At 39.4% G+C, this 27,947-nt stretch overlaps 1 protein-coding gene across 1 annotated transcript in view; it reads left to right on the forward strand.

The window, feature by feature from the left end:
- The first annotated feature begins 7,015 nt into the window (after positions 1-7,015).
- Positions 7,016-27,947, forward strand: part of LOC143662961 (uncharacterized) — a 52,137-nt gene continuing 31,205 nt past the window's right edge. The window contains exon 1 of the mRNA XM_077136258.1: positions 7,016-7,125. The gene's annotated coding sequence lies outside the window, so the exon portion shown is untranslated. The remainder of the gene's footprint in view (positions 7,126-27,947) is intronic.

Genomic DNA, 27,947 nt, shown 5'->3' on the forward strand with positions numbered 1-27,947 from the left:
GTCACATTTCATTATTTTTTCATGTGAGTATCCCATTAAGGCAGCAGTATTTGTTGAATTTTTTGTTGGTTGGTTGGTTTTTATTGGTTTCTTTGTTTGGGAAGTGCATAGGCTGGGAATCGAACACCAGCACGGCAGGCGAGAATTCTACCACTGAACTACCCTCACACCCTCAGTTCACAGGCTATATACAAAAACAGGTGGTGGGGTGGGCCACGATGGCTCAGCAGGCAAGAATGCTTGTCTGCCATGCCAGAGGACCCGGGTTCGTTTCCCGGTGCCTGCCCATGCAAAAACAGGTGGTGGCCTGAATCTGGCTTGTGGATTGTAGTTTTCTGACCCCAGGTCCAGTTAATAATAATAATAACAACAACAACAACCAGCAGCAGCAACAACATCAATGTCCATTTACTGAAACGCTTTATCATTTGGTAAATGCTGTGCATATTTTACCACTAATCTGTCCATGAGGAAACAAACACTCAGAGAGATTAATTTGGTGAGTGTCACAAAGTCAGCAAGTAGAAGATCTGCTTGTGGTTTTAGACAGCTCTTTTCTTTCTTTCTTTTTTCTTTTTTTTGTATGCTGTATGGCAGGGTCACATTTCACTCTTTTCCCATATGAGTACCCATTATTGCAGCACCATTTCTTGAATTTTGTTTGTTTGTTTGTTTTTTGGAGGTGGGGGCAGTGTATGGACTGGGAATCAAACCCGCATCTCCCCTATGGCAGGTGAGAATTTACCACTGAACCGCCATTGTACCCCCTAAACAGCTGCTTTACTGATAATCTGTGGCTCGGGTTCTACAGGTTTTGGTGGAGAGAACACTCTCCTGGGAATTGAGACCCAAGTCTTGGTACCAGCCCTGATAATAGCTCCCATGTGACATTGGGCAAAACTCTCTTAAATTTTGAAACTCTTACTATCCTCCTCTGTAAGACAAAGGATTTGGATAAGGTCAGTGGTTTTCAACCGGGAGAGTTTGGGTCCCCAGGATATTTGGCAATATCTGGAGACTTTTTTGGTTGTCACCACTGGAAGGTGGGTGCTACTGGCATCTAGTGGGTAGAAGCTGGAGATGCTGCTAAATGTCCTACAGCACCCAGGACAGGCCCCGACAATAAAGAATTATCCAGTTCAAAATGCCAATAGTGAGTATAGGTATTGGGTAATTGGAACTGAAGGGATATAGATTGTGTAATGGGACTGATTGTAAAAATTCAGAAATGAATAGCCCAATACTACCTAACTGTAATACAACAATGTTAGAACACTGAATGAAGCTGAATGTGAGAATGATAGAGGGAGGAGGCCTGGGGGCACAAATGAAATCAGAAGGAAACAGAGATGATAAAGACTGAGATGGTATAATCTAGGAATGCCTAGAGTGTATAATGATAGTGACTAAATGTACAAATTTAAAAATGTTTTGAATGAGGAAGAACAAAGGAATGTCAATACTGCAGGGTGTTGAAAATAGATGGTAATTAATATTTAAAAATTTTAACTTATATGTGAGACTAAAGCAAACAATGTTTATTTGGTACAAAATTTATATTTTGACTAGTGCAGTTTCTAATATAACGTGTGTGGACAGCTTAATTGAACACCATTAGTACATGGACCCTTGAGTAGGGCATAAGATTTTGTAGGTTTGTCCGGAGTGATGCCCCAATAAGTCCCAGAGTAATTTGATAAGTGAGTAAAAATGTATTTGCAAAGTCCCCTTGGGGGAAGGGGGAGAAAGGGGGAAAATTCAACTTCCACAAGTGGAGAATTCTTGATATTCTCACAATCAGTGGGGACAACCAAAGCAATAAACTGAACTCCCAATCTTGGGGTTTGTTCGTATGAAATTTAACCCCACAAAGGATAGGTCAAGTCTACTTAAAATTAGGCCTGAGTCACCTCCAAGAGAACCTCTTTTGTTGCTCATATGTGGCCTCTCTCTCCAGCCAACACAACAAACAAACTCACTGCCCATCCCCTGTCAACGTGGGACATGACTCCTAGGGGTGTGGACTTTCCTGGCAACGTGGGACAGAAATCCTAGGATGAGCTGAGACTCAGCATCAAGGGATTGAGAAAACCTTCTTGACCAAAAAGAGGAAGAGCGAAATGAGACAAACGAAAGTGTCAATGGCTTAGAGATTCCAAACAGAGTCAAGAGGTCATCCTGGAGGTTATTCTTACGCATTAAATAGGGATCACCTTGTTAGTCAAGATGTAATGGAGAGGCTGGAGGAAACTGCCTGAAAATGTGGAGCTGTGTTCCAGTAGCCATGTGTCTTGAAGATGATTGTATAACAATATAGCTTTCACAGTGTAACTGTGTGATTGTGAAAACCTTGTGTCTGATGCTCCTTTTATCTACCTTATCAACAGATGAGTAAAACATACAGAATAAAAAGAAATAATAGGGGGAACAAATGATAAAATAAATTTAGTAGATTGAAATGCTAGTGATAAATGAAAGGGAGGGGTGAGGGGTATGGTATGTATGATTTTTTTCTGTTCTCTTTTCATTTCTTTTTCGGAATTGATGCAAATGTTCTAAGAAATGATCATGATAATGAGTATGCAACTATGTGATGATATTGTGAATTGCTAATTGTATATGTAGAATGCAGTGATCATATGTTAAGAATGTTTGGTTTGTTGTTATATTTTTAAAAAATTTAAAAATTAATAAAAAATAAATAAATTAATTAAAAAAAACACCAATAGTGCCAGAGTGGTGAAACCCTCAAACAATACTGCTCCTTCCACTTCTGAGACTCTGTTTTATTATTCGTTTCACAGGAATATGCGTAATTAAAATCTAAGTCACTTCTCTCTGGACCACAGATTCCTCTTTTGTAAAACAAGAGGATTAAACCATATAATTGCAGAGATTCTTTCCAGTTTTAAAATGTTCAGGCCTACGGTTAACAGGGGAATATTAAAAATAAATGTTATGCTATTTAATCCGAAATAACACAAATTATTTTATATTTTTGTCTCAGTAATCAGTGCTGCCCAAGTCCCTCATCCCCACAGGGCAGAGGTTGCAAACTTGCAGTCCATGGGCTGAAGCCAGCCTGCAGATGTGTTTTGTTTGGCCTATAGAGTGTGTTACAAATTTTTGAATCAGTGGCCAACAGTTAAAAGACTGGATCTTTCCAATAAACATCCACATCCAGCTTTTCTTGAAAAATCAGAAAGACCTAGCAACAGTGGATTGGCTCGACAATTAGCTGAAGCTCAGTAGAAGCTGTCCCTTTAGATGAAGCAAAGCTCTCCAGTTCATCAGAGTTTTCATCTCATAGGTTTGAATTATACCTGGCCACCTTCATTTATTTTATCTCCTTTTCTACGTGCTTAAGTCCTGAAGGGGTTCCAGGTGACTACCCCTGCCCTAGAATTCTCAATCTACTCATGGAATGCCCTGAAATGTACAGAGTTGACCACTTAGAATTGGGAATTCATAGAATAAATGAAATAAATGTTAAGTTCTGCAATTGGGTCCAAGCAAACAAATGGATGAGAACAGGGTGTGGAAAAGAGCCTTTGCAGCAGCATGTTTAAAAAAAAAAAAAAGAAAAAGTCAAGAGTTTTAACTGACACCATGAGGCAATAGTGTTTTGTGGCTGCCAAAAAGCTAATGTCATCCCTGGCTGCATTATTAGGAGTGCAGCGTTCAGACGGGGGTCGGGGCACTCCTGCTCGTCTCCCTGCTGTTCAGATGCGTCGGAATTATCCCGCTCAGTTCTCTGCACTACATTTTAAGAGCGATTTTAGCAAGGTGTTGAGCGGTGAACTAGTGATATGACTTGGAATTTCTTCCTGTGAGGACGATTTGAAGGATTGTGCGGCATTTATTCTGGAGAAGCAAGGACTCGGGAGGTACCTGATGGCTCTTTTCCATTATTGGCTTGGTGATCCTGCAGAGGAGGCTTAGATCAGCACTACCTCGCATGGTCTCTGAGCTTCAATTTCTCTCCCTTTCGTAATAAGAGGCTTTTATTCTTAACTAACCTCCCTCCCCTGTCCCCCACCAAATACTTCCTATGAAGGAAAACCAATTTTGATGTAAACTGTGTAAAATGAATGAATCAAGAGCTACTCTAGTAGGAGTGGGTGCAGGGTGTCCACAGAGCCCCAATGTTTAACTCTTCCCTTTAACCTTTTAAGGTCCCCTCCGAGAAGGCTCTAGAGAACCTCTGGGACTCCATGGAGCACAACTTGGAAAACTATGATCTAAATTCTAAGATCCGAACTAAACCTAAAGGCTTCATTTCTTGTAGCCTATATCTTCCTGCTATGAAACATTGGGGAAGGTTTTTGAGACAAGTGGGCAGATAAGATGGGTTATCAAAGGCAGAGATGGGGAGAGATGTTCCAATAGAAGGAACAGCAAGAGCATGGAGAGCAGTGCAAATTGACTGAAGCAAGTTTTGAAGTGAGTCAGCATGACCTTCACAACAGCTGGCTATTAAGAAATTCATCTGGCAACCTGGTTTCTTTAGGAACGTTTGAGGACAGACTATTGTTGACACTGTTTTTTTTTCTCTTTCACAACAAGTCTCTTCCCCTAACCTGGGTTTGTGGTAGCCATGCAGTTTGAGGATTATTCTAATCCCAGAGGTGGGTCCTGGTTGGTTTAAACAGTCAGGTGATCCCACTGTGACTGTGATGGATTCAAGGACCTGAGCTTCAACCAATCCATGCATGTAATACACCTGAGACTGGACACATGACCCAAGTTGGGCCAGTATAACCTGCAAGGGGTTGTTTGTTGAGGGTCATTTAGAAAAAATTTATTCTTTCATAAGAAAGAATCAAATGGAGATGCACTTCATTTCTTTCTCTGGATATTTGATGTGGTTATGTGTAGATGAGAGACTTAGAATTGCTATAGCCATTTCAGAACTAGTCTGAATATAAGTTGACACCTGGAGGAAGGCAGAATCAAGAGAACTGTAGGCAGTGGAGCTGAAACCTCCTGAGGATGACCAACAACATGTCCAAAATCACTCATATCTCACAGCACTTCTGAACTCGATAAAGACCAATTGCAGGCATGGGAATTGGTTTCCTGAGAATTGATGCAGGGCCTGGATAAAGGAAGATGTGAGTGTCGGGGAGTTAAATCCCTAGAAGGTAAACACTGAACAATAGAATTCAGGAGATATGAGAGATCTGGCACATAAATTTTCCTTCTCTTCTTCCCTCCAATAGACTGAACTAAAAAGCATTCCCCGTTCCTCTTCAATACAGCCCATTTGGAGATATCTCATATGACTGGGCAGATGTCCCTGTCAGATTGCATCACTTTGTGTTGCTTCCCAGACTTCTGGCCTCACTTCCCTGTCTGCTCACTATTGCAAATACTGTAGGAGTATATCTCATAAGCAAAGCATTAGCTCTTAGTCCTTGCCTCAGGTTCTATCTTTAGGAAAAGTAATTAAGAAAAAAGGGAAAGGGCTGAAGAAGAAATAAATGATGGTGCATTTAGGCTATTGCTTGGGTGTATTTCAACATTTAAAAAATCTGATCCTCTTTGAAGATCAACAATTACAAAGTTCTAAAACCCTGGTAGAATGCGCACAATAATATACTAGTTAAGAGCTTGGTCTTGGCCTTTTACCATGTGGACTTGTTCGTGTTACCTCCTCTGAGCCTCAGTCTTTCATCTATAATTAATGAGGACCTTACCCACCTAATAGGATTATTATGAAGATTAATGAAGATAATGCCTATAAAAACAATTATCACAGGGTTTATCAACCTCTACACTATTGATATTTTGAGCCAGATACTTTATTGATGTGGGGGGCTGTTCTGTGCATTGTAAGAGACCCAGCAACATCTCTTGCCTCTATCAACTAGATGCAAGTAGCCCCCACCCAGTCATGACAATCAAAAATGTCTCCATACATTACAAAATGTCCCCTGTGGGGGAAATAAAACTGCTGTATATTTTCAGTCTCTCTAGCTGGAAAAAAGATTCTCAGGTAAAGAGCAAATCAAGAGTGTGGCTTTAGTACTCTTTTTTAAGACATCACAAGATATAAAGTGCTAAGATGGTCCTTTCAGCTAGACAAAGAAACTTCTAATAACTACAATGGAATTGTCGCAAAGGAGCCTTCCTTTCCCAAAGTAAAGTGATGTCTGTCTCAAAAAGAACCACAAATTTTTCTTTGTGGGGCATGGAGAGAACTCTGATAAGATTCATGGGAAACCTGTAGAGTTTTCCAGAGAAGGTTATTTCCAGGAGTCTTGGAAACTTGAGCTAAAAAGACAGAGATAGTTCAAAATGAAGAGGTTTCTGGAAAGCAGAAAGCACATGTCCATAGAGAAAACTACCCAATTACAAGACTGAAACACATCAGTGGGAAAAGGAGGGCCATTCAGAAAGCGAGGCCAAAAACTCAGAAGGTGAAGCAAAGAGCCTAGGAGAACAATGAAACCATTCTCCCTGGGGAGGAAGCGTTCCCTGTGCCCAGGATAGGAAGCCTGATAACATGCAACATCTGGATTTCAGAATTGCTATTGATTAGTGACTTTCATGTATCTCCCATTTTTCATTTTTATGAATGGGAATATCTATTGTAGATCACTTGTTCCTATCTCAATTTTGTATGTGGACTATCTTGGGGGTAGATCTATTGAATTTTACTTCATATGTCTCTAGATCAACAATTGCCACATCTATCATAAAGTCACATTAAGGATCCTCATTCAAATCCAGACCTGATACAAATCATGAAATCCCGGACTTTGAGCTTGAGGTCACAATTGATGCATTAGCCAGCCTCCAAGGTAACCCCCATGGACTTTCATATAGTTCCTTGGCACACTGGATGAAGCTGACCTGGGTAATAAGACATTGCAGAATAACTGTTATGCATTCCGAAGTGAGGTCACAAAAGACACTTTAATTTTTGCCTCATTCCCTCTTAGATCACTCACTATGGGATAGCCAGCTTCCATTTGAGGAACTGAGACCTTCAGCCCACAGTCAGGTGAGACACCCATCTTGGTAGTGGATCCTTCTGCCCCATTCAAGCCTTCAATAACTGCAGCTCTGGCCCGCAGTTTGACTGCAGCCTCTTGAGAGAACCTAAGGCAGAAACGTCCAGTAAGCCATACCCTAAATTTCTGACCCATAGAACTCCATGAGATTATAAATGCTTATTGTTGCTTTAAGTACCTAAAATTTGTTTTGCAGCTATAGATAACTAATACAATTAGAATGAGATTTGGGAGGTCCTAGAATGCAGGTGAACACAATTTCCATGTGGAAGGAATATGAATAATTTGTGTCAATGGGGAAGGATCTAATAAATTGTTTAATGGCCACGAATTCCTCCCATTCAATTCTTTATGACCCTTTGCAATGTGGCTTCCACCATTCAAAGGTGGGGTTGTTGTTTTTAATGTTCTTTAATCTGGGCTGTTCTAGTGACTTTCTTTACTAATAGGATATGGCAGAAGTGAAGTTATGTGACTTATGAAGCTAAGGTTTATGAAGTCTTGCTGCTTTTAATTTTGTTCTCTTGGAATGCTGTCTTGAGATGTCATATAAGGGAAGTCAGTCTAGTCTCCTAGAGGATGAAAGGCCTCTTGGAGGAGAGCTGATCTCTCAATGGCCAACACCAACTGCCAGACTTGGGAGTGAGGCCATCTTGGATCTTCCTGCCCTGCCAGATCTCCAGCTGAGTGCAACTGTACAAGTAAGCCGAGGCAAATCCACCAGAGAACTCCTCCCAAGCCAACTTATAATCCATTTTGCTGTTTTAAGCCACTAAATTTTAGGGTTTAGATTAAGAAACAAAGGGTAGCTGAAACAAACTTTATTTCAGGAATTTATTGTAGAATTTCTTTTTAATTTCAAGAAATTATTGATGCTGACTTCCTGAAATATTGTGGTGAGAAAGATTCTAAAGCCACATGTGGATGTTCATTTAGAAACAGAACTGTTATTGGTTCCTAGTGTCTTACATAGGCATGAATAGAGGATAATAATGGCACTTATGCTCTGTGTTGTCATAACTTAAAACTGAGAGCAACTGGTCTTTTCTTTTTGAAATCAGCTGTATTCCTTGTGTACTTGTTCCATAGTGTTCATCTGGGCACAAAGCAAAAATTTTCAAATTTCTCATATTTAGTTATGCTTTCTATGGGACAATCTACTTAAGGTTGAATTTGTAAAAATCCTTGACTAATGCAACAAAAGTTTGTATTTGCTGTCCTCTCACACATGCAACTTTATACTTGGAATAAGGTAGAACATCACAGAAGCATATTTGTTATTTGATTTGATTTTTGAAACAATCCTCTGATGTAGGAAGGGCAGACACTAATTTTTAATCTTTATTTTATAGATGAAGAAAACCCAGTCCTATAATGTCCTTCAAACAAGGATGCAAATCCTGTGTAGAGGGATTTACTCTTATGCACACTCTTGGACTCTTGTTCCCTTCCCACTGTTATGTGTGAGGATTGCTAAGGTCTTTCCAGATCTAACATTAAGTGATTTGAATGAACCCACTGTATGCTTTGCTGTAATTCATCTGGTGAGAAACAGATTTCAAAAAAAGTGTTAGCTTTAGCAAGTAGTTCCTGAGTTGCTTGATTGTCTGAATAGTTGTGTAGTAGGAGATCCTGTTTTAACATCTGTTTGGAGAGGTAAACAAATAGGCATTAATGCTGTTGACTCATGTGTCCTGGGTATCTGGAGCAATGTTCCACCTGATCTGGAATTCTTCAGAGAGAAGCAATGTGGTTTTTTACATTATGGGCACAGTTTTTAGAATGTAAACTAGGAGGTCTGTAGGCTTAAGGCAGTCACTTAGGGGAGCGGGTGGTTTTAAGATGTTTGGAGTCAGGTCTTGGGGAATGGAGGTTATAGACCAGGGTAAATCATCTCACCCGTTCTGCAACTAGAAAGCAATAAGGCATATAGATCACCTTCACTATCTCTTCTGTGCCACATCCCCAAACATACATCTATGGATGCAATTTATTTTCCAACACACCAGTGTGTTTGCTATTCTCTAAACACAGAACCTGCAAGGTAGAGAGGCAGATAGAAATTACAATAAGGTATTGCCATTTAATGATTGTGTAATGCACTTATTTTTTTCTGAGCCTCAACTGCCTCTTATGTATAATTAAGATGATGATATTATTTACCTTACAGTGTTATTGTGAACAATAAAATATTTAACAAAATGTTCAGCATATAATAAATACACATTGTATACCATGTAAATTATAAAAATGAATTTACTTGCTAAAATTGAATAGCCTCAAAGTATAGAATGAGGATGGCACTCCAATGGATGAAGGAACCAATGTCCATTGAGTGCTAATTAGGTGTGAATCATTTTACTAGGCTCTTTCTATACATTTATCACCAATAGCCCTCATAAAGTTTCAGGACACAAGTATTTTACAGATCAGTGATCAGAGAGGATAATAATATGATTAAGGTCGTGATGACACGACATTTTAAACTTTGATTTACATAGAAGAATATCATAATGGTCACAAAGAAAAGAAGCATTTTTAATGCAAGACACCACATATACAACTGATAAATTCTACCTTATTAGAATTGGGTACTTCTCTTTTCCAAAAGATACTTAAACAGAGTTCAAATTGAAGCCAAGAGCTGGGAGAAGATATTTGGAATAACACCTGACAAAGAATTAGTATCCAGAATATATATATTTTAAAAACACCTATAAATCTTGTAATGAAAAGACAAAAAACTTAAGGGGAAATGAAAAAATACAAGCAGGGATTTCACAGAAGAGAAAACATGAATGCCTGATGAAGTTATGAAAAGATGCTCAAACTCATTGGCAATTAGGAAGATGTACATTAAAACCACAATGAATACCATTTCATGTCTATGAGATAGGCGATGATAAAAAGGTTGGCAATTTAAGTGTTGCCAAGAAGATGGAGAAAGCATCAGGCATTGCTTAAAACAGGAGAGTATCTGTATCTTGTGATTCAGCAAATCCAGTCCTATGTATATTCTATAGAGTAACTCCTGCCCAATTGCTCTTGGATGTATGGTAAAAGATGTACAGAGCAGCATTATTCAGAAAAGCTACACTGACAACAAATCCAAAATTCCACCTATGGTAGATGGGTAAATCATGGTGTAGCCATGCAGTAGTATATTCTACAGCAATACAAATGAAAGAAGTGGACTCACCATCAAATAGATAAATGTAGAAAAATAATAATAAAAAGAATAATGGTGAGCTAAAAATAAAGCAAGTTATAGAGGAATAAATTCTCTAGGGTCATTTACATAATAGGTAAAATCAGACAATACTAAATGGAATGTTGTGTGGAGATGAAACAACTCAAAAAGTAAGGCAGTAATTAACATACAGTTTAGTTTAGAGGAGTCTTTTAGTGAGGAGAAAGAAGGCTATCAGAGAGGGTTTTTAAAGTCAATGCCATCTTTTGGGGAGGCCCATGGTGGCTCAGTGGCAGAGGTCTCACCTGCCATGCCAGAACCTGGGCTCAATTCCTGGTGCCTGTCCATGACAAAAAAAAAAAAAAAAAAAAAAAAAGAAGTAAAATCAATGCCCTCTTTTGAATATATGATATGCTTCCAAAGTAAAAGAAGATAAAAGAATTGCTGTGTTCTAAATAAAGCCCCTAGCTAGTGTTCAGTGACAAAACTAAGAATCAATGAAGTTTATGTCACATGATTTATAAAAATTCAAGACATGCACACACCCTAGCTAACATTACATATTTTACAAATATACACAAACATTTAAGGACATACTTCAACGTTGTTAACTTGGAACCCTACAGCAAGAAGATAGCAATTAGTATTGAAGTATAAAAGTGTTGAAGGGCAAAAAAAAATACCTTGCATGACTGAATTATGTTAAGGTTATGTAGAGTTATTCATTCACTTCCAACTTTGGTGCCATAAGGATTTGAGGAGGCAAATAAAACATGGTAGAAAGACGATTGTACGTCTCAGATCTATAGTCTACATCTTTGAACCACTGATTTTCTAGATTCTAAGAAGCTCGACCCGTACCAAACTTTGAAATCTGCTCTGTTACTACTTGTAAAAATGTACTTTGAAAATTATTGCTTTTTTTGTATATGCTATATTTCATAATAAAAAATGTTTTTTTTTTAAAGGGAATACAAGAAGGAAAGCTGGAGGGTGAAACAGGGACTGTATAACATAATGAACCCTGTTGGGGACTATGAATGTGGTTAACATTTGTAACAGTACAAATATAAGAATGTTCTTCCATGAATTAGATCAAATGTGCATCATTTGTATATGTGCAAATATACATCATTTGTATATGTGCAAGCACCTTGTATATGTGCAAATATACAAGGTGCTAATAATAGGCTGGGATATGGGAAAAATATACCTAATGCAAACTATGGGATATAGTTAACAGTAATATTTTAATATTCTTTCATCAATTGTAATGAAGGTACCACATTAATGTGAAGTGTCAATAATAGGGATATAAGGGGTAAGGAGTTTTTCATTTTGGAGCAAATTTAGAACATTTCTAACTGAAGTGTTCTAAAATTGATTGAGGTGAAAAATGCACAACTCTGCGATTATACCAAGAGCCATTGTTTGAATGCTTTGGATAGATTCTATAGTGTGTGAATAAAACTGTTTTAAAAAATATTTTGATGAGAAACAATTCATTTTCTGAAGCCTAAGTTGGGTGTTGGAAAGTGGTAGATCTTGGAATTGGAAGGAGAAGCTGAGTATGGAGTGTGTGTTGGTATGACTAGGGTATTTCCATACCTCATTTCAGTCCAGCAAGCTGCTCCTGTTTGTCCTCACCCTCCAGGTCTGAAGGGAAGGAGGATTCAGGTGCCCCCTTTTCTAGTCTAATGCTACACATTGATTATGCAGAATGAAGTCTCTGCCAAGCCAGATGGGATGCAGGCCTTCTGTCTGCCCAGCGTCAGCCAGAATTGATGGCTCAATGGCTGACCCAGATTTTGTACTTTGTCCCAAGGGTTCCTTAAGAAGCTCCTCTGAACCTTCAAGCAAGGCAGAGGTGGCGTAGAAAGGTGCAGATTGCAAGGTCTCCACCTACCCAAGTGGCCTGCTTTGCCAGACAATTTGAGGGTAGGGATTACTGTAAACTTCTAGAAGAGAAGTGAAGTCAACAACTTCAAAGGGCATGGGCATATAGATTTACCTTTATCAGGGAAAGGAGAAATATCATTCCAAGATGGGACTGAAAGATATAAGATTTGATATAAATTCATGAAGATAACTTTATAGGTAGGAAAGGAAGGGAATCATGCTTCAATTTCTTTTTTGGTAAAACTAGTCAAGACCATAATTAAGTACAAAGCTACATGCGAAGCACTCTGACCCTGAAAGTTTGTAATCTACTTTCGTATAGTCAATTTACACTTAAATATATAGGGTAGCTTATTGATGTCCAATGATTATTAACCGTAGGTGTTCACAGGAAGAAAAGAAAAAGTCAGTGTGGTTTGGTATATTGACTATGTTGAACACAGCATGGAAGTTCCACTCTCCCTTGGCCCACCTTGCTGTTGTGTCAGACTCAACTTCCCTGGTCAGGGTCTCTTTGTTTCCTACCTGAAGACCCTCTGGAGTCTGTGAGCTTTCTCAGCCCACTGGCAAGCACAGCCTGGGGGTAATGCAACACCCTTGTCCATGTCTCCTAGCCTTACAGACCTAACTTTCAACTGTCATTATCTGTAATTCTTTGCCTGCAGGCTTTCTCTGACAGCTAGACTCCACTCTGTAGGCTGGGAATACTGGAAGTGCCCAGGAATTAGTTCCCCATGCCCACTCCAAGGGCAGACTTCAAACCTCAATGACTGATGGAAGCTGTGGATGAAGATACCTCCACCCCCTTTCACAGCACCTTCTCTCTGAAGGTTTAACTTTAAGCCATGTTTTTACAGTGTCTCCCAGGGCTCCCCAGCAGGATTAAACTCCAGTTTCCCATAGTGCTAACTTGCTTCATTAACACACCCTTTATTGAATTCATTCCCTCATTATCTCCTACCAAGTGCAATTCTTTTCTCAGGGTCTGCTTCTATGGGAACCTAAATTAAGGCAATGCTCAAGAGGTAACCCTCAGCTGGAGGTAGAGGGCTGTGGAAGGAAGCCAGTGGGTAAACACTCCAGCTCCCCATCCAACAGAAGGACAATTCTGGGAGGCATTCTGTCCATTCTCAGGAGGTCTGGCAGTGGATCTCTTGACAATGCACTTTATATTGGTTTTACCTGGAGGCTCACTCTGCCTACTTCCTCACATCTGTTTCCTGGGATCACCTCTTAAATAAACCACCAGCACCCAAGCATTTGACTCAGGCTCTTGTTTCAAAAAGCTTTATGAGAGAGGAGGAGTGAAATGAGCTGCAACATTAATTATAGGTGGAGTTAGGGAAAGCATGGCAAGGATGCCAAGCAGGGAAAAGGAAATAGCCATAGACAGGAAGGTGGAATTGGCTAGAATATTTTCAAGAGCTGCTGCAATAGTCTGGTTCTCATGGAAGTTTCTTGCGGGTAAGCTGTGAAGGAGAACATCAAAAAAGGAGCCTTGTTCCCTTTCTTGACCTCTTGAGCAGAAACTGGTTCATCCAAGAAAGCCGGTGCTGAGAACACTTATAAAGCCACCACAGGTGCTCCAATTGTCTGCAAATCCTCTAGGCCTCCAGTTGTCTATTTTCAAAATTGCTCGTCCATTTATTATTGTAGATCAGACTTTTTCTTCTATCCTTTGTCAAGCTCACTCAACTTGGCCACCTAGGGAAGACTCACTCTCCTTCTTGGGTCAGACAAGGCTCTTGGGATCTTTGCTAGCTGAAGTGGGGATGGGGAAAGGGCTTACCCCTTGGTGGAGGGGGTTTAAGCAGGAGTTTAGGATGATATCAATCCTTCTTCTGTTGAGAAGCAGAGTGTTAATGGGTTGGCTAGGAGGAAATGCAAGTTAGCCAACTGAACCTCCTGGGAGGTTGGACAGGTGGCCAGAGGAGGTCAGTATGAGTCTGTGCAGGATGTTGGAATTGGTGTGGTCATTGTTTAACATGGAGTGGAAACTTAATGAGTCACAGGTCTCCAGTTAAGTGAGTACCTCTGCACCGTGTTCCTTCTTTCCCCTTGCCTGCTATTGGCATGCAGAGAAAGGTAAGTGATATTACTAATAATGACTGCACTTGGACTTCCACTTCAAAGCCTGCCACAGGAACTGCAGGCCCCACTCTCCAGTTTTTCCTCATCACCTGGACCTTTTCAGACAGTTTGCCTGCTCAGTGAAGCATGGACTCTGGGGAGATTTGCTTTGCCTCAGTTCATCTGGGGAACCACTGGGGGGTTTCCCTGAACATTTGCTCATTGTTAGGGGGCTTCCTCCCATCATCCTTCCTAGATGGGCTGGATCTTGTCCATGTACTGGGAGATATTCCAGGATGACTTGGGGTGGGGTTGGAAGCTAGAGTATAAATGCCTGCAAAACACAGCAGGAAACGTCCAGTGATGTGATGGTGAGGGCCTAAGTTACAGCATCTGTGACTAGCTGTCAGGAAAAGAGGAAAAGGCATCAGGCTCTTTTAGATCAGGAGACAGGGCTCTGAGTCTGCCTCTGGGGCTGCAGTACACTTTGCTTTTCCTCATTCTCCTCTCCGGGCCTCAACTTTCCATCTACAAAGTGCAGATGATCTCAAGGGCCCTTCAGTGAAAGCACAGACACATTTTACTGGGGGATCCATCCCAGAATGTCATCTCAGCTCATGTTGATTTTCCACTCTCTATTCTCATTAGCTATATCCTTCATTCAGGTCTTGAAGGTCTCTGGCCTGGACGAAGGCAACAGATTTTTCTCTGGTCTCCCTGACTTCATCTGCCTCCAATTTTTCTCTTAGCTTCTGCCAGATGGACATTTCTAAATCAGAAATCTGAATATGGCTCTTTAGTGATTATAAGAAAAAACATCTAAGTAAGTGATAGATATAAGGCCTTTCAATTTCCGAGCTTTTGACCATTCTCTAGCCTCAGCATCCATTCCTTTCCCTCTCGATGGCTCAATGTTTCAGCTTTCCTAAACACCTCACATTTCCCTGATGTGTCTTCCTGCCTTGAAATTTTCATCTTTGACTTTTCATTAAAGTAGGATCATAGAAAAAACACAGGTTTTTGAATCAGGAAAGCTTGGGTCTGAGATCTAGCTCTGCCATCTACTACCTTGTGAATTTGGTCATGCTGTATGCCCCGCCTGAGTTTCACTTTCCTTGTTTCTAAAATGTGATTGCAGTAAGATGAAGTTTCTGGATCTTGTTGGGTAATTAACAGATTGCTGAAGGTATTGTCATTATTATCCTCCTTCTGTAAACTCCTTGCATCCTTTTGAACCCAGCTCTCAAGTCCCAGGCAGAGGAGCATCTTGTTTCTTAGAGCTTTGTCCAAAGTTCTTTTAGGGTGCGCCACTCTGTATTTTTATGGTCTATTTACTTGTTTGTCTTACCTATCAGACTATGAGCTCCTTGAGGGGATGGATTGTATTTCATTTACATATTCATCCAGCCCAAGACCTCCTGGGGTATATGTTCAATGCATGTTAAATGAATGAACAAATAACTGTTTTGCTTGCTTTTGGGTAGAAAGAACTTTCATTAAAACCCTAGAGGAAGGAAATGTGTAAGCTTGTTTAGTCTGCTTTGCTCGATTAACTAGGTGCACCCTCACTCTCTTGATTCCCCTACTAGTCTGTTCTTTGGCAAATGTCAGAAGGTCATGTAGCATCCTGTCTCCCTTATCTAGGTGGATGTGATGCAGCTAGGAAAGCCTCCACACCCCTTATCCAAATAGACTGGCGAGCATAGGCCATTGCGAATGCTTGAAAAACACATTCAACATTTGTCCCTGGGAGGTCTGCACGGGTCAATATAAGAATCCAGGCTGGTCAAAAGTGCATGGTGAAACCTGCCTGTTTATAACATTGTGCTGTCAGGATAGCAGACAATAAAGGGACATATAGAAAGTCCTAAAAACACATAGTTAAACTCAGAGAGGTTAAGGTGGCATTCAAGCTCTGATCTCTCCAGCTCGAAAATCCTTGTTCTTTTCACTATTCCCGGTCACCTCATTTTCAGTGTGAACACATCAGTTATAGCTTGATGGAATATCTAATTATTTACTTCTTCCTTGATAAAATGAGGGATGAGAATTCCTATCTTATAAGTTGTTGGAATGGTGAAATGAGCAAGATAGGAAAGTTCTGTCATCTCTGAAACATTCTCAAGGCTTTATGTTTTCTAAGAACTTTATACATGACAAAGTACTTTATAAATGTCAAACCCTGTACTCTCTGCCAAAGATGATCCTACAGATGAAAAAGCTGATCTCAAGAAGCTGACAGAGTCTTGTGGGGGGAGAAATTGTATAATATGATGAGACTGTACTAGTGCTCTGACAGCAGTCTCTACAGAGGTCAGAGAGGTAGGGAGGAGTGAACAGGCATTTCTTCCACGGGAGAAGGACTTTAGGGAAAAGCAAATATGAAGAATCTAGTAAAAGAACAAGACCAAGAATGAAATGTCAGAGAAGTCCAGGGGGCTCAGGAAGGATTTGCACTTTGGAAGCCAATGAAAGAGAGGGTTATAAAAAGAAGCAGCAAGAGAATCAGTGAGACGCTGTGAGGTAGTCAATTGAATTGATAACTGAAAATCACTGGCAATCAGGCAACTAAAAATTAGGAAGTGATTGGTAATTTTTTTTTTTAGTCTTTATTGTCTATCATTCTTTCTGATTTCATTTGTGTCCCCAGCCCTCCTCCCTCTATCAGTCTCACATTCAGTTTCATTTAGTGTTCTAACGTAATTGTATTACAGTTAAGTAGTATTGTGCCATCCATTTCTGAGGTTTTACAATCAGTGCTGTTGCACAATCTGTATCCCTTCAGCTCCAATTACCCAATATCTTACCCTGTTTCTATCTCCTGATGGTCTCTGTTACCAATGAAATTATCTAAGTTTATTCACTAATGTCAGTTCATATCAGTGAGACCATACAGTATTTGTGAAAATTGGTAATTTTTAATAAGACAAATTCAGTGGAGTGGTGGGCACACTGGATTGTCATCAATCGAGGAATGAATGAGAAATTGGGAAATGAAGACAGTGATCGAATATTATTCTTTGAAATAATTTGATTGTGAGAAAAGAAAAATGAGCACAGGTAGAGGAGAACATAGAGTAGTTTTTCTTTCTTCTTTTTTAAAAAAGGACCTTTTAGAGACTAAAATCTCCAGAGAAGTCAGGAGCAGATTGATTGTGAGAAGAGATGGAAGGATTTACTTTGGATAGAGAGAGTGTCTACTAATCTGGCACAGCAGCCAAAGAGGTAAAGCTGAATTTAGATGTAGATGTTTAAGTTTGTAGTTTTGGGAGGAAAATTATCAACTGCTGACTTGATAGCCTTATTTATTTTTCTCTGAAGGGTCACCCAGAGCATTGCTCATCTGCCTAGAGAAGGGGAGCAGTAATAGGGAGAGTAGCTTGAACAGAGTAAGATTTGGAATATATGTTCTGGCAGCAGGATCCAACTGAAGCTGAAGACCATAAACTTGGATTGGCACTAATCCATCCAATTGTGTCATTTCTTCCAACAGTGTGTGGCAAGTAGGGAAAGAGAAGGAGAGAAGGATTATGGTTACATTGATAGAAGGCTGAGGATTTGAACGTGGATACAGTGAAAGATGAGAGATTGGGAGTATCACGACATTACCAACAAAATGAGCAAAGTGATGGACCATGAAGCTCCAGTAGGTAGGAAGTAAGGGAAAGCTCAGGAGGCTGATAGTGAAAAGAGCTAGAGGGTCTTGGAGAGGTCAAAGAATATGTGTGGTAGGAGTGGGAAGGGAAAACTCGACTGACAAGAAGTTAGAGTCAGAGATTTGTATATGAGTTTGATGTATCAGGGGTGGGACATTTCATTTTAATGATAAGCTTCAGGATATAGCCATAAAATGCATTAGTAAGTTGGGCTATAGAAGATGGTCAAAGACACTGAAGGGATAATAATAACAGAGTTCACATCTGTGTGATATATTACAGATTACAAAGCACTTTCATAGCCATTATCTCATTTGGTTTTATTCTGTGAGAAGGATAAAATGGGAATTATTATTCGATTATCTTGGTTTTGCATATGAAGCAACTGAGGCTTGATATTAAGTGTCTTACCAGACTGGATAAGTAATGGAAATTCCAACTGGAATGAAATCACTAACATCTGGCAAAAAAGGTGAAAAAAATCCAGCTATTTCCACCAATTCAGTTACTTAAGTGCTATATAGACACAGATTGATTGAACATTCCAGATAGGATTGGTTTAACAAAAATGACATAGCAACAAGTGCTCCTTTGGAAAAGTTGATAGACTCAGAGCCACAGAAGTTTTTTAAAGTTCTTCCAAATAAAACCTTCTTTACCTTCTCAGTCACCCCAGGTGATTTCATTACATTTAGGTGATCATGTTCCCTGATTCTACTCAGCAGCAACATTGCTCCAGGATATCCTGCTTCTCATTACTACTGTGGACTGGAGCCTCCCCAGAGCTTTCTGGGGCCGTCGGCCTGGGTGAAGATGGATGGAGATCAGACCCAGTCGCTGTAGATGGGGGAGGGTCCAGGAAGCAGGCACAGAATGAGGTAATTCATCCAAATGGCAAAACAGAGATGTGATCTGGGGGAGCTGGAGGCCCCCCAGACAGGGTCGAGGGGTATATGCCCTTCCATTTGCAGCTCAGATTTCTCCTTCGCCTCTCATGCTTCATGATGGCCTATTTTGGCCCTAACCTGGGTGTCAGATTCCATCTTAACCCCAGCTGTGCTCTGGTTCCTCAACCAGATTCTATGTCTTGGCCTATAAAAGTTATTACCACACCCTCCTTCCTCACTGGTTCTATGCATCAGGAAATACTGCTTCAGCCAAACCACTGTGGGGTTTGGAAGACTGAACTGGATTCTACTTTATTTTCCGCACTATTCTGCAATGTAATCTTGTACGTGTTATTTTCTCTCTCTAGATCTTGGTTTTTCATCAATGGAATCAGTTGGTTGAACTATCCAAAATGGCAAATAGGGCTAATTATAAGCACCAATTCAGAACCATTGGCAGGAGTTTCTCTGTGTTGAGAAAGTTTCTGAGGGGTGCTGAGGGTCAGAGAATTAGCACTCGTCCTTGCGTGTAGTACAGTGTTTCTCAAACTTTAGCATGCATTAAAATTACCTAGAGTTTTTTAAAAGACAGATTTCTGGGGCCCATCTCCAGTGTTTCTGATTCAGTGGGTCTTGAGCGAGACCTAAATATTTGCACTTCTAGTGAATCCTGAGGGGATGCTGATACTATTGGTCCATGACCACATTTTGAGAGCCAGTGCTGTAGCATTTAATTCCTCATGGCTTGGTTTGGTTTTCTTGAAATAGTGCAAGTCTCAGCTGGTAGCACTAGCTAGCTGACCTAAATGCACAGATATAGGAGTCTAAGCTTCTAGCCAGAGATATTTCTGTCAATGGAGGTTAGAAATTCATTAAATGGAATAAGTAGTACATCTGTCCCCTCCCCTTTTTTTTAAAGAATAGCATAGAATTCCATATTGTAGTTCACATTTAACTAGCATGGTAAGACAGAAAGAGCACAGGCTTTGGAATCAGATTCACCCAAGTTCAAATCCTGGCTCTATAATTTATTAACTATTTGATCCTGTACCAGCTACCAAATCCTTCAGCCTTGATTTACACAAGTGAATTCATTACCTTTTCTGTTTAACTCATGCTTCTATGCTCAACATCTAGCTTAGAATAGGTAGTCAAAAACATTCTTTGAATGAATATGCAGTGATTTGTAATAGACAAGTCAACAGACCTTCTACAGAAATGATTTTCTCCTTTTGCGTCCTTTTAGTGCCTTGGAATTAACCAGTAAATTTGAAATGAGCTTTAGAAACTGTCATCTTTAAGTATGTAGGAAGATTAAATTTTGCATTATAACAAAGCTCTGATAAAACAATTTCCTTCTTTATTTTCTTTAATGACTCTAATCCTGCTTAGAACCCTTCGGCTTGTTGGCCGGGAGCCAGAGGGAAGAACTTAAAAGTTCTCTTGGTTTAGTTCATTTGAGTGATTTGGTCTCTTCTCATAAATATTTAGTCTTTTTGAATTCTGTCTGTCCCCCCTCCCCCAGCATACACACACTTTAGATGGCACGCTAGTAAAGATGTGGGTTTATATGATTCCATAGTGGCCAGAGAGAGGACACCTTACTGGTCCCTGTGGTTTAGTGGTTAGTCTGGTGTTGCTGCTGGAATAATTGCTCTAAGGTGAAACTTGTTTCATCTGGCTCTTTGGGTCATCATTTGGACACCACTGCAGGAGTCTCTCATCTTGGCCATTTGCTTCTGGGTGGCAAATCCAAGCTTACTGAGGTTTCTTTGGGCTTACACCATTATCCACTATGTCTCCTAGCCCTTTCAACACCTAAGTGTCTTTTCACCTAAATAAGTGGAATTTCTGGATGTCTCATCTGCCATGAGGGCAGGGTACTTGATAATCTCTAAGGTACATCTGTGCTCTAAAAATTCAGTATGATTTATTGGAAAGAAATCAGAATTAAGTTCCAGAAAACCTGTGCTCAAGTCCTTTCACTACCTCTGAGAAGTTGTGGGACTTGACTTGACTTGACTCCCTGGACTTCTCTGTTTCCTCTTTGTGAAGGGAATTGTATAGTACTGGGCAGCTGTTGTACTGATCAAAAGAAATGTTAGTTGTGAAAGTTATTGATAAAAAGCAAAACTTGTCCAATTGTTGGACAAATATTTTTTAAGAGCTTACCGTGCATGCTAAAGTTCTGGTGAAATGAAGAAGAATACAATACTGGTTGTATCCTCACCTTACTTACAGTCCTGTGGGGGTGCTGACTCATAAAATGATCCTTAGAGAGAAGCCCAGAGAACTGTGGGAAATCAAGCATGATATAAGGTCCTGGTTATGTTGGTCATGTTGCTTCAACTCTCAGAGCCTCTGTAGACTCATTTGTAATGAAATAATTCCAGCTTTTTAATAACAGGTATGTGTGTGCATGCACGTGTGCATGAAGTTTAAATGAAATATAAGTAAAAACATTTTGCACTAATAAATAGGTAATTAGAATTAGAATATTAATTATGATGAAATATATTTATTCTTTCCTTCATGGAGCCACAGTCATCTTATAGTTGGAAAAAGGAAACAATGTTCTTTAATCAAAACTTAAAGAAAGTAAAGGGAACTTAGCTTTTAAAAGACAAGTACTTAAGTGATTTTTTTGCTTTAATTTTGAAAGACTAAGGACTAGAAAGAGGATCTGAAGTTATATGAAGGACCCGGGAGGCCCTTGAAATAGGGAACTTAATACGAGGAGTGGGGAATATAGTGTTATCAACTTGGCAATATAACAGATGCTTCACTGCATGCAGAGTCTCAAAAAAAAAAATAAATAAATCTGGACCATACTCTGCTAATGCATATTTTTTGTAATTACAAAGGAAGTCTATCCTGTTTTACGTGAGTTGTATAATTAAAATGCAACAGTAATATATTTAGTCAAGCAAATTTGGTATTGAACCTTTGTATATCCATTTTTCATATATACATAAATGTGTTTATACAGTTTTTTTTTAATCCACATTTATTGTCACTGTGGAACCAGGAACAAGACTTCAGTATCTGCTGAACACATCTGAGCTTCAGGGCTCAGGTTTTTTTCCCAGGTGGGGAAGTGGCTACTTAGGAAAGGAGATTTATCACGAGATGCTTACGTATTCTGATCATAAGATCAGAGGCATTCTGAGCTGGGAGGGGCCTTAGGGAACAACATACCCAAGCCATTCTTATAGAGATAGGGGAGGAAGGCGGTGAAAGAAGTGTGCTAACTGAATTCTCAACATAGTCCTGTGAGGTAGATATTGCTGCCTCTATATTTTCCAGATGATAAACTATGATGGCCACCTGGAAATGAAAATGAAAGCCACTTGGTCAGAGTCACACTTCTGTCCCTGTGAAGAGTTAAGATTCCAAAGGAACCAAAAGATGGGGTGGGTTTGGTGGATCATAATAATGACCTAAAAGCACTTCAGAAGTTACTAAGAGTGGCAAACCTAGCATATGTAACATCTAAAACAGATCATTTATTACACCTCCACTGAAATGACAAAATTATATTCAAGAGTAAACATGAACCCTGTCTTATCTTGGAAGCTGCCAGAATGTGATATAACAGAAAAGGAATGGCTTCTAAAAAGGGGAATTTAATAAATTACAAGTTTATAGTTCTAAGCCTATAAAAATGTTCAAATTAAGGCATCCAGGTAAAGATACTTTAACTCAAGGAAGGTCGATGGGTCGGGAACACCTCTTTCAGCTAAGCAGTCACGTGGCTGGCATCTGCTGGTCCCTTGTTCCTGGGCTCCATTGCTTTCAGCCTCTGTTCCTGTGGGGGTTCCTCACTTTGTTTCTTCAGGGCAGGCTTTCATCCTTGACTTCCCTTGGCTCTCTCCATGTTTTGGTTTGCTTTTTTTTTTTCTTGGCTTAAAACAGAAATTTATTCTCACACTTCTGGAGGACATATGTAAAAAATCAATATGCTGGCATGGCTACACTCCCTCTGGAGACTTCAGAGAAGACTCTATTGCTGGGTCTCTTTTCCAAAAGGACAGGACATTTCTGCATATGAGTAGCTCTATCAGCCCATTTCCTGCCTATAAAGTTCCAGAAGTCTGACCACCTTCTTTTATTTCATCCCACCTCTGTCCTTTTCAGTCTAAGATGACATTATCACTGGTATATAATTCTTGAAAACCATGTGGATCTCCTGTACATGCCACAAGGATCCATACCATTTGGAGAGAGAGTGCTTTATTATAGGAATTGGCTCACACAACAAGGGGGTTTGGCAAGTTCAAATTCTGTGGGGCAGATTGTAATTTGGAAACTTCGATGAAGGTGGAGTTGAAGTTCCCAGGAGACAGTGGCTGGCTGAAGTAGAGGCAGGAATTCTTCTTAACACCTGAAATCCTCAGATCTGGCTTTAACACCACCAACTGATTGGATGAAGAGATTCCATTATTGAGGGTGGTCTCCTTTGTTGATTGGAAAGGCTATTAGCCATAGATGCAATCAACTGACTACAGGTCCATTGATAGATTCATCAATGAAATACAGTAACAGTCAGGCCAGTGTTTGTGGACCAAACAGCCACACCATCACTTAGCCATGCTGACACCCAAAATTAACTATCTCACCTGTGTATGTTTTCCCAACAGAGAATGTTCTAATTTTAGTAATTTTGGTTTTGGATAAGATTAGAACATCTTAAGTCATCACTGGTTCCTTTTCTTTGAACAGTCCCTTTCATAATTTATCTCTTTGCTCTCACCTATTACTATAAACAACAAAGAGAAACTAGGCCATACCTTAAGTACTTTGCTTGGACATCTCTTCAGCTAAATACCCAAGTTCATCACTTGTAAATTCTTTCCACACAATAGTGGGGTTCAACTCAGTTAAGTTCAGTACCACATATAACAAGTATTTCTTTTTTCCCAGTCTCCAAAAACATGTTCCTCAAATTCTAACCCTTAGCAAGTAGTGCGTTTAACATTCACATTTCTACCGACATTCTGTTCATGGTGATATGTGTATTTTCTAAAATAACAGAAACGTTCTTTACCATGTTTTTCACTTCCTTCTGAGTGTTCTCCAAAATCTAAGCTTTTTCTATCATGTCTCAAAATTCTCCCAGCCTCTCTCTAATATCTAATTCCAAAACCACTTCAACATTTTTAGGCATTATTTAGCAGCTCTCCATTTCCCAGTATCAAAATCTACATTTGTTTCTGCTGACTGTGTAACTTACCACAAACTAGGTGGCTTTAAACAACAGAAATGTATTCCCTCACAGTTCTTGAGGTCAGAGTCTAAAATCTTGGTGCTGACAGAGTCTTTGCGTCTTCCAGCTTCTGGTGGCTCGTGGCATCCCTGGGTTTCCTTAGCTTGTAGCAACATCACTCTAACTTCTGCCTTCACATTACATTCACTCTGTGTCTTCACTTCTTCTTGGCTTGCTTAACATCGCATGGCAGCATCTGCTGGGCCAAGCATCCGTGTCAGCTCTCTCTCTGTTGTTTCTGTTGTTTCTGTAGGCTCTGACTCTCTGCAAAATGTTTCCTTTTAAAGAACTCCTGGAAACTAATCAAGACCCACCTCGAATGGGTGGAGTCACATCTCCATCTAATCCAAAGATCACACCCACAATTGGGCACATCACATCACTGTGGAGATAATCTAATCAAAGGTTCCATCCTACAGGATTTAATTAGGATGAAAAGAAATGGCTGCATCCACAAGATTGGGTCAGGAATAAAACATGGCATTTCTGGGCTACATAATTCTTGCAAGCTGGCACAAAACCGTGCAAATGATAATAATGATGTGTTTTACTTTGCTAAGGTGCTCAAAGCAGATATCATGAAGTGTATTGTCTTTAAGTATGGGTGTTTATTAGCTTACAAGCTCACAGTTTTGACACTGTGAAAATGTCTAAATCAAGGCTCCATTAAGATAATGCTTTCTTCCCGAAGACTGGCTGCTTGTTGTGATTCTGGGCTCCTTTATCACATGGCAAGGCACATGGTGGCATCTGCTGGGCTCTCCCTTCTCTTTGGGTTTCCTTGCTTTCAACTTCTTGCTTCCCTGGCTTTCTCGTTCTCTCTGAATTCATTCTGTTATAAAGGACTCTAATAAGAGGATTAAGACCCACTGTGGGTCAAGACTTAACTGAAGTAACCTTATCAAAAGATCCTACTTGCAATAGGTTTTACACCCACAGGAATGGATTAGTTTTAAGAAAACAATTTTCTGGGTACATATAATTCCAAACCACCACATGATGAGAAAAAAAATACAGACAATGACAATTTTCTTTTATTAACTTAAGTATATATAATCATGCCAGTAAAAATATAAAAATTAATATCACAGTAAAAACAAAAATATTACACCTCTCAGTTGGCACTCTGTCTTACTTCTTAAAATTTCAAATACAAATAAAAATCCTAAGTAGTCACTTCAAATGACAGAATAGAATTAACTCAAATTTAGTTCCTTCATCTTTACAACTACTGTGTTATCATTGCTTAGGTAAATCTGTAGTTTAAACTAGGGGATATTTAATGCCACTGGAGTTGGAATGGCACCCTAGTTGACCTTGAATGACATTGCTAAGAAATATCACTTACACATGTGGCTCAGTGTGCATAGATTGGGTGCTAACTGCATAACTAGAAGTTCTCTGAATTAACTTCCATGTAAACATGATACTTATTAAAGGCTGAGGAAGAAAAACTGTGCTGATTTTAAATTTACATACGCATTATTAAATTCTACTAGTGATAGGGGCAATTGTTTAGAATTTAGACTAAGAAAAGTTTTCTTTTGGAAAAGAATATTTTATCACTGACTGATTAGAATTACTGGCATGTGGTGATAATAAACTGCAGACTGACTTTGGTAGATCTGATTATTATTTTTAAATTCTGTACAGGCAATACACCCCTTGATGCCTGCACCCAGCACAGACTTCTTCCATGGATCTATCCTTGGTCACAACAGTTTATAAAACATTTCCACTTATGATGTCATGTCTATTTCTCCACACATCTTCTCGGTGAGGAATCATTATTATTCCTGTGTTAGGAAATTGGGGCTCAGAAAAGTTTAATTAATTTGTCAAAGCACATAAAGTTTAGTATAAATGATAAAACCTATATTATAAATGAAAATTGCATTGCACATAAAGGGCTCTATGTACACTTGCTCAATTTATCCAAAATTCCATGAGATAGTTAATATTATTATTATTACCCACATATTATTACTGAGGATATCAGGGTACAGAGAGTCCAAAGGACCTGTCCAAGGGCTAGTGGATAGCAGGGACTGAACTACTGGGGTTGACTCCAGAGTCAACACTTTTGTCAATACTCTTAGCCCCTCTACCATGGTCCTCCCATTTCAACTCAGGTCTGTTAACAGACCCTGTGCATTCCCGATTTCCCAGACTGCAGCCATGGTATGGATGTATTGTTTCAATAATGAAAAGAAAGCTCTCTAGGCAGACTTTCAGTGTTGTTTTATTTCATTTTCTTGTTTTACTTTTACTTAGAATCTATGAACATAGAGTTTGAGAATGATTACAAACTGGGACTAGGGCAGATAAAACATTTTTCTTTCAGAAGAGTGGCTCCTTAATTAATTAAGTAATTGATTAACTAGTAATAACTCATGATATGTGTCTGTTTTATCAGTCTTAATGCTAAAACCCAAGATAGAAGGTGGGGATAAAAAAAAAAGCATAGAACAAGATCACTGTTTTAAAACACCATCTGGTTGGCTTCTAATATGGCTTTTCTCAATATCCCTCTATAAAATAAATAGGAAGGCATGTAAAAGGGTGAAAACTCTCAATACTAAAATTTCAGATTTATGTTAACTTATGGTCTGAAATTCAGAAAACCAATCAATGTATGATCCCAGGAATAGATATCTTCTATCCATGTTTGAGATCCCATATCCTAGAATTTTTCTTGGGGTGGGAGTAAAGCGATGGTTGCTAATGGTGGCATATTGTGACCTCCCAGGAATCGTTAGGAAGAATGGGAACCAGTAGCATTACATCTAGAAGGGCTATATTTTATCATGTTCTCCCTATGTTTAATGTACCGGAATCAGACTATTGGAGTAGGAGCTGGTTCCTATTCAGTTTAGCAGAGCTATACTGGGTGAAAGCTTTCTATACGCTCTGCCTAGCCCGGGAACCACGAAGTGTCTATTTGCCCTTAGATAATAGTGTTGAGAAGTTAATTTCATAACACCTAAGAGGACAGAGAAAGGCTTCAGGTTCAATCTACTCATTGGCAAATACCAAATTATGCTTGGGCTTTGGAAACAGACAAGCGTGTAACTGTATTTTGATTGGTCCTTTACCTTTCTTAATCTTAGAAACTGCAGTTTCCTCATTTGTAATATTGGAATAATACTAATAGTACTAACCTCTTTTGTGGGTTAGGAACATTAAATGTGAGGCCAAAATGTATAATATACACCCACTATCTTTTATATGGCTTAGGGTTAAAAAAAAATTGAGAAAAATTTTGGAATTTGAGATAGTTGGCAAATTCCAACAGGCTCTAGACACACCCTATAACCATAATAAAAAATATATATATATATATTTTAGGAAAATTGTTTGCATTTTCACTTTAAGTGATGTTAATAAAGACAATAGATCACTCACATAAATTCAGTGTGGGTTTTGCTACAAAGTGAGTTCGTCAGACTTAGAAACAAAACATAACAAAACAAAACAAATCCTTTTAATTTTACGAGCTTTTTGAATTTCACAGTTGGAGATAATGGATTGTGGATCAAAGATAACAATATCAGTGAAAAAGAGCAGCAGCAGCAGTCCACATTTTTGGAGTCCTGTGCTAGTGCAATTGTATAGAGTGTGGAGCACAGCAGCCTAGTTGGATATGTGGTTCCTGGTCTCACTCTTCCTCAGTCTCAGGGGTGGTATAAAGCCCAGCCCTCCTGTGTGAATAGTTTATTTCCATCAAGGTAATTATGCCAGGCAGATGGGTTCAGATACTGAAGCTGCTAGGGTAGCCACTGACCTTCTGCACGAAGCCCAGAGCCCACCCCTTCTAACACTTCATACTAAATCTCACTTCCTTTTTATTAACAGTTAGCACCCAAAGTCAAACTTCTCCCCACTGCTATAGAGTCTTCGAATATACCAGCATCACCATTAAGCTAAATGAAGCTCTTGTCCCAGACCCAGCTTTCTACT

The sequence above is a fragment of the Tamandua tetradactyla genome, chromosome 2 (assembly GCF_023851605.1).
Source record: "Tamandua tetradactyla isolate mTamTet1 chromosome 2, mTamTet1.pri, whole genome shotgun sequence".
Lineage (NCBI taxonomy): Eukaryota > Metazoa > Chordata > Mammalia > Pilosa > Myrmecophagidae > Tamandua > Tamandua tetradactyla.